Source organism: Podarcis pityusensis (genome assembly GCF_964106645.2).
Source record: "Podarcis pityusensis genome assembly, chromosome: 9".
In the NCBI taxonomy this organism is placed as follows: domain Eukaryota; kingdom Metazoa; phylum Chordata; class Lepidosauria; order Squamata; family Lacertidae; genus Podarcis; species Podarcis pityusensis.
The window spans coordinates 47198320-47211910 of NC_138034.1; the positions used below are offsets into that span (position 1 = coordinate 47198320).

At 40.9% G+C, this 13591-nt stretch overlaps 1 long non-coding RNA gene across 2 annotated transcripts; it reads right to left on the bottom strand.

The window, feature by feature from the left end:
* Positions 1–2958: 2958 nt before the first annotated feature.
* LOC308485904 lies at positions 2959–12148 on the bottom strand. 2 transcript variants are annotated; one of them, XR_013990840.1, is made up of 3 exons: positions 11910–12067; positions 5296–5567; positions 2959–3040 (listed from the first exon to the last, which is right to left on the bottom strand). It is a non-coding gene; the product is annotated as an uncharacterized lncRNA (long non-coding RNA). The 2 variants fall into 2 exon arrangements; XR_013990841.1 differs by lacking the exon at positions 2959–3040 and having other exon boundaries at positions 5297–5567; positions 11910–12148.
* Between the last annotated feature and the right edge of the window lie 1443 nt (positions 12149–13591).

Sequence of the window (13591 nt, forward strand, 5' to 3'; positions counted from 1 at the left end):
CACTTATCAACCACAATAAAGAATTACCAATCTATACTCAATAAAAAATAGCAGCAAATCACAATGCACAAAATACCACAACACATACAAAACCATGTAAAAGGGTCAAACTGAGAAACAAAAACACACAACTTATAAAACTATTATATATATATATATATATATATATATATATATATCTCCCTGAACTCTTCCCAGCTACTGCTGCTGTTCTCAAAGTCATAGACTGGGAAAAGCTGGGTGGGCCAAGGCAGGTGGAAACACCATTGCCTGATGATGTGAAGTGTGTGTACGTCTATAAAGTGTGTGAGATTTTCTGTGTAGTGAGTGTGAGATTCTATAAATTTCTGGCCTTGAGCATAGTTGCCTTGTCCTCTATGGTAGTGTGCCCCCCAACCACTTTCTCCTGAAGTAATGTGGCCTTCAGCCCTCCAAAATGTTTCCCACTCCCAACCTAATTGATTGGTGAGCAAAGTATGATTCCCTTCAGTTCTGCACTCCATGGGCACTTGGCAATTGGAGTCAAGTGTTCTTGCTGGCTAGGATAGGGGAAACATGCTCCCTTCAGCTGTTCCTTATATGGCTGATGGATGGGACCAGATTTGTCTGCTCCTTGCCATGATTTTATTCCTTAGATACAAGGAGTGTAGCCTCCCAGTAGGTTCTATAGCTGATGGTAGAAACCAGAGAGTGAATCATTATCTGGGTGGGTAGGTACAAATGGACTAGGTGCATTCCTGTCCAAAATGCACTTCCAATAAGCATTGGGTCTGAGAGAGTACCTATCTACTATTGCTGTGGCAGGCCACACTTGTAGTATTCCTAAATTAAAAGAGCAAAGCATTTCTGATGGATTGATCTTAGCAACTAAGATAAAAGTGGGTTTTTAAAATACAGATATATTCATTCAGTATGATAATTTTGCTCCATGTTGCGATAGGGGCCTGATTTAATGAATGTCCACTATATCTCATATATGCCACATATGTTTTTAATTAATGGTAATAATTATTGCATGCACCAGGACAGATATTGCATCAAAATATTGTAACTATTATTTGCTTAGTAAATATCATTTGTTTGCAATTTATTTTATCTTTAAAAAAAGTTTGGTCACATTATACAGAAAAAAATTAAGAGATAGTTTTAAAAATTAGTTCATGCGGTTTCATCTGGTATAATTTTAAACCCATAATGTAATGCTAAACAATACGCATCTCCAAACCTTTTCAAAGGATGTTAACTCACTTTTTAAACAGATGTTTGCTATTAATAATGGATTTAGGTAAATTTATGGAATAGTAAGCTTTCTTTGAGAACTCAAGGTAGGTGGAGGGAAAAAATCATTGTTTGAAGAATTGACCTTCATTCCAGCATAAAACCTTATAGCAATGAGTGATCACATGGACTGGGGGTGGGGAAATTATCTCACTGAAGAGTGCATTTGTCTTGCTCTTTAAAAAAAAATAGAACTGAAATTAAAGTAAAGTTTAGATGATCATTGCAGAAATTATCCCAAATAGAAAAGAATAGGAGATAAAAAGCTGATAGAGGATTAGGGTAATAAACATCAGAGAGCAAAAGGATAGATTTAAAAGGATAGAGTCAGTTGACCCAATATCATAAATGTTCCATTTAAACAATGAGAAAAAGCCCATGGCTTTCTGTTCACTAATCCTTTTTCCCCCTTGCCAGACATTTTGGCACAATTTTCTAGAAGAAAAGACAACTAAGTTTCCCCCACCCCATGAGTGGCTCTCACATGCTGAGGCTGTGGTGACTAGTGTTTATTGGGACTGGTAGGGCAGCAGCAGGGAGGCCAACAGTAGCTGGAGCAGGGTCAAAGGCAGGCAGACCCAAGTAATTCAATTTTTATCCACATCATGGATGTGGGTCCACATCCACATTGTGGACTTGGTTCGCCACTCACTGCACCTCCATTAGTGTGCCAACTTGAATAAAATATTGTAGGGCCCCAGGTAAGCCCCACCCCGCATAATCGATCACATGATGCAGTGCACACAGACCATTTGAATGGGAATGCCCATCAACTTTGTGGAGGCCTAGCCCTCTCAAATATTTTATTGCTGGGGCCGAAGCCACCACGGTCCCTAGGCATTGGCTCATATGGAAAGAGCCCATGGAAAGGGGCTTCAGATGATAAACACAGTGCCCAGCAGTGGCAGGTAAAGTAAAAGGACCGCTGGATGGTTAAGTCCAGTCAAAGGCAACTATGGGCTCATCTTGCTTTTCAGGCCGGGGGAGCCAGCGTTTGTCCACAGAGAGCCTTCTGGGTCATGTGGCCAGTATGACTAAACCACTTCTGGGGCAACAGAACACTGTAATGGAAGCCAGAGCACACGAAAATTCCGTTTAACTTCCTGCCACAGCAGTACCTATTTATTTACTTGCACTGGTGTGCTTTCGAATATCTAGGTTGGCAGAAGCTGGGACAGAATGATTGGGGCTCACCCCATTGAACTGCCAACTTTCTGATCAGCAAGCCCAAGAGGCCCGGTGGTTTAGACCACAGCACCACTAGCATCCACCACGTCAGCAGTGGCAGACCTTGGGGTCTCAAATTTCAGTAGTGCCCTATGCGACACAAAAATTCAATGTGCCCACCTCTTGCCTTCCATTCTACATCACAGTTGTACATCATCTTCGAGGCTCTGCGCCCAGTGCAACCGAACCAGTTGTGCTCCCCTAAATCTGCCTCAATGTCCAGATTTATTCATTTGGCAAAGGTGGTCTTTGAGATATTGAACCACATAAGGGTTGGCTTTTACTACCAAAGGTTACATACAGTCTTGTTTTATTCTTACAAACTTGTACATAGAGCACATGAGTACACACAAAGACTTGTTCTATTGTGCATAGTCTTTTTTCCCATCTGCAAATGCATATTCAATGCTTTTTTATTAGAACTATGATTTATTGTAACATTCACAGGAAAACCACAGGAAAATTACCTAGAAGACCTCACATGAATTGCTTGCTTCTTGACTATATCATAGTTTTCCATTTCAGTCAAGATGATCTAAAAATACAAAGGTTTTGCCAAAGTGAAAAATGCATTTGGTGGAGGCAATAGATATTTTATTGAGAATATGCAGAATTTGTCATTTAAAATCTGATAGGGGCTTTAGCTCACAAATATCATAAAGCTTTATCTCCAGGTACAATATTTTTTGCTTTTATAATGTATTAAATTGGTGCTAGCCACAGGTTAATTTTGAATAAACGTGAGAATCTTGTTATGCTGTTATAACACTTAATGAAATACCAGCCATAGGCTAAATCAATAGAAGCCCCACCCTTAGTCATATGTCTGAAAAATATGTAACAAAATACTATTATATGCTTGCATTTCATGTCGGGTTATGAAAAGATGACCCATTTTGGAAGGTTGCCACCAGCAACAATATGGGTTTCTTTCTCTTTTATTTGTGCCTAAAATATTGTGGATACTGAGAGGATTTAATAAGATATATTTTTCTTTTAAGGCAAAGGTATTAGTAATGTTGGTAATCTCAAAATGAGGCACCATTCTGCAGCATGGTAACTTTCAATTACAGTGGTATCTCAGGATGCGAACAGGATCCGTTCCAGAGCCCCTTTCACATCCTGAATGGAACCTAAGACACGACGGCGCATCTGCGTATGCGTGGGTCGTGTTTTGCCGCTTCCGCGCATGCGTGTGACGTAATTTTGAGCGTCTGCGCGAGCGGCGAAACCCAGAAGTAACGTGCTCCATTACTTCCGGGTTGCCACGGAGCGCAACCCGAAAGCACTTAACCTGAAGCACATTCAACCCGAGGTATGACTGTAGTGCTATTTTTCTAGAAAAAGAGGTGCCGGAACTCACCGTGAACACCTCCCTTCTTCTCATAGAATGGCAATGGTGTCCACCCAGGAGGGGCCAGAACTGAGTTACAGTGAGTTCCGGCTGAGCAAAAGCCCTGCTTTTAACAACTCAAACTTCTGCATATCTCTTGTCAGTCTGTCTGTGGACTCCTCCCCCTTCACCATCATTTATGATCATATAGCAGAAGCCAGCTGTGACCTTGGCTGACCATTGAGTCAAGACACCGCAGTCTCCACTGTGCCTCATTCCCAAAAGGAAACACGAACCCTGGAAAAGTGCCTGGAACCGCTGGAATCTCACACTACTTGGAGGTAGGCGTGGTGTGCAACTACGTTTGCCTTTGCACTATTCACCTATTCATACATTTTGGGTCAAGTTGATTTTTAAAGCATGTATAATTTTTTTAAATTTTTTCCAACCAAACCTTCATTTGAAAACTTTTGGACATCCACCCTGAATGATGATGATGTGAAAAACTGCATATGTTTTTTTAATTAAAGCAAGATAGAATAGCTGTAGCTGTGGTTCTGGCCATGCTACCAGACTTAATAAGCCTCAGTTGATCTAAGAGACCATCTTAACAATCTTTAATAGATGCAACTGGCCTGTCCCTGTTTTTCATCCAAAGTCAGCAGCCCTTATCTAGCATGAAAGGATTGCATGAGAAGGAGAGGCCCACCCAACGAGGAAGCATTGCCACTTTCTCTACTTCTTGTCAACCTTTTCCCTATCCAAATCCTACCTTTCCAAGTCATTTTAGTTTGAGATTGAACAGAACAACAGCTAAAATATTTATGGCTAGGTAAGTCTCTTACTATGTGAATTCAGTCAGTGTCAGACCATTGGGAATATAAACCAAAGTCTAGATGAGTCTTTGGGTGAGTAGAATGGGATTATTAAGAGCAAACAGAGGAGCCAAAAACAACACTCTGTTTTACATTTATGTCCTAGTTTAGCCAGATTTCAGTCTTCAGACAGTGTTAAATTAATCTTCAGTAGCCATGCACATTTTGTCTATCTCTTAAGTTTCAGCTTTTGGTACCAGTGTCCTGAATGTCCTAAATTTAAATATTGCTATCTCTCTGTTTCCCTCATCCCGCCCTGCATACAATTTTCATCGAGGCACTTTCTGTTCAGAGTCTTGGTATAATTTAACAATTTAATAATATTTATTCATAATTAGGAGTTATGGGTTTGCATATGGCACCTAATTATTCTGGATGCTTATATTCCAAGCAGACAGTGAATAGCACCATAAAGCTTTCTCATCCTAACTGTGTGAATGGGCAACAAAATAGGCCATAGAATTCAATAAAAAATAAGGAGAAAATAAGACACGTTTGTTTCTGGGTATGACTGTTGTGGTGTCTGAACTGGCATTTTTTAAAATCTTGGGGTCATAGTAAAATAACTGCACAAGGACACACCTTCTGTTCTAGCAACTCACTGTTCCAACTGTTGCTTGTTTTGCTCCATTACTTCTTCTGATGGATGCCAGCAATTCTCACAAGATCCAAACAAATACAGGGAAACAATTTTCTATAAATATCCTCAAGTCTGATTTATAATTTAACCTCATCTTATTTCCTCCATAGTAATGGGGTTGCAGACTGAGCCAGATGCCTTTGGGCCCTGGTAAGGTAACCTCTTCCAGCAGGGCTTGGGCACTGGAGTTGGAGCCTTTTCTCTCTGTCTGCACCTGTGTTAGAGATTTACAAAATTAAGCATAGCAAGAGTTTGAATGACCAAACTGCAATCCTATGCACAATGGAGTAAGTCAAACTGAACTTAATGGGACCATACTAGAGAGGGATGGGGAGAAAAAGAGAGATTTAAGTAAAAGTATGAATTATATTTTCAGAGTGAATAAAGAAAATAGTCTCTTTCACAATATCAGCGATTAGGGTCATCCAGTGAAATTAATTAATAAAACTTAAATGGAAATACTTTTTTCAACATACAATTTTCCCCCCTTACATTGTTCTTCCTATTTGAAGCTTGTCCTATTTGAAGCTTTTTCTCAGGCTTCCCTATTATTTTGCCATTTGCAAATTTTAGGAGTATGTTTCCTTTTTCTGGCCTTGAGGAAAGAGTTCTGCATGTAATATATACTGGAACCCACTGAAATTTACTGGATATTATATCAAGCCACTCATTATTCTTTAGTTATGAATTTTCAACCAGGTGTAGAGCCACACATCTATTTGATTCACTTTTTTTTTTAATGAATATGTTTTTCGTACCTTGTGTGGCTTCACAGATGCTGATGAGCTGCTAATTTGTGCTTTGTTTTCTGTATGAATTTCACATGTTGTCACAAAATATTGTTCAAGCAAAGTGAATGTTCCCTCACCCCCACCTCCCACCTCCCATCTTTCTTTTAATAACTCTGCATGGACCCTGCTCAGTCTAACATAATGGGGCTTTGTTCTGAAAAAGACACACATCCCACCAATTACCACAAGTACTATGAATGTACCATAAATACACCTTTACTTTGCAGAAAACTTTTAAAGGCTGGGAAAGAAAGGAACAAAAGAGAAAGAAAAACAATGAGGAAAATCAGTAACGATTAGCTGATAATTCCACTTCTGATTTTTATTTCAGTTATATCATCTGCTAAGCATGGATAAAGGGAAGTTCTCTTTCTGCACATAACTGTGGCATTAAGTCTTGCTATGAGAACTATTGCTTCTTTTCTCTTGCATCCTGGGAAGTTTTTGCCTCTGCACATGAGTCTGAGAATGTTCTGAACAGTTCCCATTGAGCTCATGAAACAGTGTACCCTGACCTGTTCTTAATGCTTTGCTGACCACATCTACGGAACGTGATTGTTGTATTCTTTCATGTTATGTTCTCTCAATATTAATCTTTAGTTATAATTTAATTAGGAGGATTCATGCCTGTCTAGGTCCAGCTCCGTTTCTCAGCTTTTGATCTATCAGTGATAAATGGTTATATGTAATTCCCGCCTTGTACCTATGTTAACCAATCAGCAACAAGATGCTTTGTGTTTGTATCAACCAATCAGCCACAAGCACACCTGTGGCAATGTTTGTAATATTCAATAAAAGAGAGTTCCCGGGGCTTGCCCCGGCAGACGCCTCTCATATGACACCTGCCACTCGTCTGTCGTGATTTTCAACCCAACACATGGATTTGTCCCTCTCTCATAATACTAGAAATCCAGAGCCATCTGAAGAAGCTGAACAGACAAAAGAAAGCAGTTCTTCACGCTATACATAGTTAAGCTATGGAATTCGCTCCCAGAAGATGTAGTGATGACCACCAAGTTGGTTGAGTTTAAATAAGGATTAGACAGATTCATGGAGGATAAAGCTTTCAATGGCTATTAGCCATAATGGCTAAGTTTTTTTTATCCCCACTTTTGGAGTATGTCACTGAATATCAGTTGCTGGTAATCACAAGTGGGAAGAACACTGTCATTCTTGGTTTCTCTTTGTGGGTTTCCCATAGACATCTGGTTGGCCACAGTGAGAAAAGAGAGATGGGCTAGATGAGATTGTGGCATAATCCAGTATAGCTTGTTTTATGTTCCTAAATAAAAAACCTTTACCCTTCTATTTAACTTGGATTTCCAGAACAAAGTTTCATGGGAAGTAGGAATGAGCATTGTTGTATCCAGCTGGTGGTTCCTTTGTCAACCAGATTACTTGTCAGTAATCTGGGCCAGGACAGCCAGTTGATGTCTCATAGAAAGAGGTAATGGTTAGAATATAATTGGAAATGTCTTATGCCACTTTTCTTTTTACCTTCTTGAGCAAACCAGATATGATGTTAATTTTTTTTTTTTTACATTAAATAGACATATTTTAAATACTGGAAATAGCAGCTGATTGTGTGTCTGATAAAAATTGGGATCACAGCAGGTAGGGAAGGAAAGATTAACTTTCCTCCCCTGCTCAGATCCTGCTGGAAAATGCTCCTTTGAAGATGTTTTTTTGCATTGGAAGGAAATTTTCCTTTGCAACATACAGATGCAACCCATTTTTAGATGTATGTGATAAACCTATAAATACGTATTTGGGATTATATCCTATTGAACAAAGAATGAATATTGATCTGTTTATTTTTTGATAATTATTAGATACCCATTTTTTTTTAAAAAAACTCCTCTATATTTGTATACAGTCTGGAGAGGATGAACATTTCCATTGTCTCAAAAAAATGACAGATTTTAGATAATGGGGATAGCTCATTTTCAAAACAGAAATCAGATTCATAGTCTTTCTGCGTATAATTTCCACCAGGACTGGATTTAATAAGTAAACATTTAATAAATTTATTGTGTAAGTATATGTAACATGTTTGTTTCTGTTACATTAAGACTGGTAAAAATACAATTCGCTTCTTAATATTTGAAGCGCATTTTGAAAACCACATTTATACTACTAAGATGTCAATCACTTCTTAATTTATCCTGAGCAGAAATGTATGTGTAAATGACCATATATAAACATACAAATGTTCTTTAAAAATGTTCCTTACAGCATAAAACTGCCCACTGTTCTTTTCCTATTATTTCAAGATTATCCATAGAAACATCTTTTAGGAGGAAAAATAAATCAAAATTAAATTTATTTTGCAGGTTGGCAGCAAGTGATTTCTAAAACAAGATGAAATCCAGCGATAGTAAGCATATTAAATGCTGCTGAGTCAAAAGAAGAAAACCAATATCATACAGTGGAAGGTTTTTTTTTAATTATTCTAATAATATACAAGTCAGACATTTCATTTTGAAGAAACCTCTCTTTGGGTTGCCGTATATTTTGATTAAATAAATTGGCAAGGAAGTATGTGTAATCGTGTACAAAGTAGCTTAAGGGATAAGGCACGAAAGGAGCAGTCGTACTTTCCACCTGGGAGCAGTGGAGTTGCAAGGAGCACTTCACAGCAGGCAAAACGGTTTCATTCCATGTTTTGCTTGTTCCAGACTGGAACAGCAGAAACTCCCAGATCAGTCCCATTGCTGGTAGCTGGGCCAGTTTATGATCCAGTGGATCATTGGCTCATAGCTGTCAACTTACAGATTTGAAAATAAGGGACCAGCAGCCTTGAAAATAAGGGATCAGAAGCCAAAATAAGGGATTTTCTGGGCACAGGTATGTTCAACTTCTGAGCCCCTCTGAGCCAAAGGCAGAAAGCCCAGCCAGCAGCCAAATGAAGCCTCATCAATAAGGGACAGCAGCGGGACATGGCGCTGGGATAAGGGACTGTCCCGCCAAATAAGGGACACTTCACAGCTATGCCTTGGCTGCACCAGTTCCACTCATTCCTCACCCAAGAAATGCTCCATTTGGGGTGCTTCCCTTGGGTACTAGGGGAAGGAAACCACTGGTGGTAGCTTTCATCCACCTGTGCTTTCTGCATGTACAGCATGGACCTTTACCATGGTTGAGGCTGCCCCCCACAATGCCCTGTCTGAGCTCAGTAGAGCAGCCAACCCCCCTTTCAGCATGGCAGCATTGTTCTGTGAACTTTCACTCACAGACATGAATCTTTCTGGTGCTGCCTGGAGCCCTAATCAGTTTGGCTCTGACTCTGATGCTAGCAAACATTTCTTGAAATAAATACAAGAAATACACCACAAATCTTGGGACTGTTTTGATATCTAAATGAAACTGGAGTCAAGTCAATTCCTCTTTAATAAAAGCTGAAGTAGCTGAAGGTGAGAGAATGCACCTCTCCCAGAATTTTATTTTGATGCTAAACTTGGCTTGATATGGCTGTTTCTGAGCCACATTTTCGTATTACATGTAGCTTTTGTTCTTCTGTAATAATTTAATGTTTATTGCAATGGACACAACACAGAAGAAGTTACATAATATACTGCAGCCCCATTAAAATCAATTATTTCAGATTTCTTTTAATGAGACTTTAATATATTTGATCATTTTTTTCAGGGTTGCACCCAAAATGTTCTTTAGGCTAAATCAGTTATTTCGGAGAATGAAATAATATATGGACTATATTGAACATGTATGGGGGGGGGGGAATCACTAAGCTGATTAATTATACCCAATACTAATTTGACTTTTTAAAAGTCTAGTGCATTGCATAGCATCACTTTAAAAAAAGAAAGAAAGCGCATGAAAATGATAGTGATACATGATGATAACTTGCTTTTGTAAGTAATGTGGGGGAAAGGCATGTCACCTTTGGAAACAAATAAAGAATGCTTTATGAAGATCGCTTATTGCTGGGCTGCTGAGTGACCTAAGATAAGGAGAAAACAAACCTCTTTTACAGGGTTGCTGTGATTAACGAAAGGTCCACCAGTTGGCAGCCTATCCTCAATGGAAGCTGGCTTAATTCAAATATCCCTCTTGCTATTAGTACATTTTCTGTCTTGGTGGCTGGCACATTACTGAAGTGTGTGAGTGTGTTTACACATACACTCTCTCTCTCACACTGACTGTAGGCTTGAAATTTTCACCGCAGTAATAACAAGTGTACCAGTCCCTGTGGCAGGCATCAGATGGGCTGCTGCCAGGTCTTTGAACTACAAAAATAAATACAGAATAGAACAGCATTGTAGTGGCCAAGCCTGAGGCCTAGTCATCTGTCTTATAGCATGCTCTGGTAAGAGTGTTTGGCTTGGACTTTTTCCATCACATGTGGTAGCTGTGAGAGTCGAAAGGTGGGAGGGAGGGAGGAGGCAGTAGAGAACAATGTTAAGACAGTGCATTTTAAAGTGTGTTGCCTTTACAACCCTCAGGAAACGCAATTCTCACAGGAGCCATAGCGCAGAAACTTCTTTTGTTGTACCTCTGCGTGTGCAAATGTATAGATCAGTTTGTGACATTCCCCCCTCCTCTTCCTCCCCGGTTCTGAAAGATTATGATGAACTGGTACGCATACTTGCACACTGTAACATGTGGTTATAGCTAGGCCAGGATTTGTGATGAGTTGTGTGTGCACAGTCTTCCTGGTAATTTTAACATTCTTGACTTATGGGGCTCTTTTCAGTGGAAAAGCTCAAAACCAGAGAATGTGGAATGAGGGGTAGCTGGATGTTTGTTAGTTTTGGCTGAAACATATTCCCCTTCTCTTCCCTTCTGTGGACAGTATAGAACAAATTGAAGTGATATAGGGCCCTCTTTTCCTTTCTTTACATGTTTCTAATAAAAAAAAAATCTCTCCCCAATCTCCTCTTATTTATATAATGCATGTGATTTCCCTCCTCCACAACACAGATAATGTATGTGGAAAAATATACCATAGTCATCAGCTGGCTGCCATGGTGAGAAAGCCCACCATTTTGTGCTGATGAATTTTCTTCTATTAGAGATTGCGTGAAGCAGCAGAAAAGTATTTTTTTTCAACACAGCAAAAAATATTTCTGCTATAAAGGTAAAGGGTAAAGGAACCCCTGACCATTAGGTCCAGTCGTGGCCGACTCTGGGGTTGCGGCGCTCATTTCGCTTTATTGGCCAAGGGAGCCGGTGTATAGCTTCCGGGTCATGTGGCCAGCATGACTAAACCGCTTCTAGCGAACCAGAGCAGTGCACAGAAATGCCGTTTACCTTCCCGCCAGAGCGGTACCTATTTATCTACTTGCACTTTGACGTGCTTTTGAACTGCTAGGTTGGCAAGAGCAGGGACCAAGCAATGGGAGCTCACCCCATCGCGGGGATTCAAACTGCCAACCTTCTGATCAGCAAGTCCTAGGTTCTGTGGTTTAACCGACAGCTACATAATAACGAATATACATTGATTGTTCTGTTCTCACAGTGGCCAACCAGATGCCTGTGGGAGCCTGCAAGCAGCAGTCTGACCAGTTGCTGATCCCAGCAATTGGCATCCGGAAGCATAATGTGTCATGTGCCAAGAGTCAGTTTCACCTGCTGAACAGCAGCCTGAAGGGGGAGAAGGTGAAGTGTCTCCACCTGCAGCTGATCAGCCTTCAAGGACTCAGAGGAGAAGGCACTGATGAGAACCAGCTGGCTTCAGCCTTCTTAAGCAGAGCTTCCAGCAGCAGGCAAATGCTGGTGACAATACTTGTAGTTCCTGGCCCTACCTTGCTGCTTCCTGCTTGTCTTGACCCCATGATCAATAGGTTCCCTGGACAATCTGACCCCACAGATTGCTGTTTGACGGACCCTAGGACTGGACCTGATTTTGGGTGCTGACTCTGCTTCCAGGCAAGTACACCTCAGAGACTCTTCTGGTTGGCTGGGCTATTATTCCACGTTGTTACTCGGCAATGAGACTATGACGTAATGTCTCTGACAGTGAAGGTATAACATAGTATCATGGCTAGTAGTTGTGCTCTCCATGAATTTATCTTATCTTCTTTAAAGCCATTTAAGTGACACTCCTATTTTGGAAGGGTTATGGGTATTGCTGAACAGCTGCAGCACTGTTTGCAACTCTAGCCGTGTCTATTAAGAAGTAATACCAATTGTATTCAGTGGGGTTTATTCCTAGGTAAATAGGGTTAGTATTCCAGCTGATTAAGGGGGATGCAAAGCTTGGGTAAGGTTCTTTGTTAATATTTTATTAATTTCAACATAACATTTTATTAAAAACCCCCATATCATCCTTAAATCCCCCCTATTTTTTCCTCCCCCTCCCCAAAAACATAACCCCCCTCCCCTCCCCCCCAGACTTCCCTCAGCTTCTCTCTCTGGTTTATCAACATATGCTATTTTCTGCATGTTACAAAACTGTACAGATCCTTAATTTATCTATCTAAATGTTATCAGTAAAAAGTTTGTGAATGTTTATTCAAAAAAGTTTGGGGAAGGTTCTGATGCCTTCCTAACTACACAACAGTCAGTCTATTTGCAACATTTCCCCCCTCTGAATGACCTGTTTACATGTTCCAGAAGAAAATAGCATTGCTGTAGTAAAAATAAAACATGATGGCAGATAATTTATATTTACAAATAATTTTGTAGAGGCCTGTCGGGAAGGAACGAAGGAATTGTGATGGGAACAAATACAGCCCTTTTTTAACAAATACATGTTGGAATAGAAACTGGCAAAATGTAACATTGCTACTCTGAGTAGACCTGTTAAATCGGTTCTGCTTCAGAGTAGGACCAGGTTGTGTTCAGGCCGCCAGGCCCCACCCCCGCCTCAGTGTGGTGCGGGATAGCATCCCGCGTCCCGCTGAGGGTGTCCTGCGTCGCGCCATTTGCCAGGCGGCCAATCAGGGCTCTGTGGGGGTGTGGCCGGGGCCCATTTAAATCCGCAGCGCAACTTTGGCAGCTCCTTTTTCAGCCTCGCACCATGGATCTCCCGCCCTCCCACCCTCTTTTAGGGCCACTGCCTTGCTAATGGTTGGTCGCCGTTGAGGGGCCTGGTAAGACTTTTTCCACTTGGCAAATTGGCACCAGCCACTTGGTTTTCACCTACCTCGTAGCAATCGTCACAACTTTGTAAGCTTTGGCGGTTAGGCATTGGAATAGCAATGTGTGGGGGTGGGGAGGTACAGCCATCACCTGCCCCTCCATGCTTAAGGGTATTTCGTTAAAGGAATCCGGGGGTGTGGATCTCATCCAAAGCCCAGGGAAGGGCTAGGCCATGCCATAACCCCAGCGGGAACCTGGGGGGGGGGGGGAGTCAATCCGCATTGGCGGGGATCCACCTACTGGTGGTTTACCCTTCTAGGCTTCCTGCAAGGTGGGCAGGAGTCGGAGATAGTCTGTTGATGCCAATGCCTAAGCCAATACCGCTCACATTCTGTAACCAATA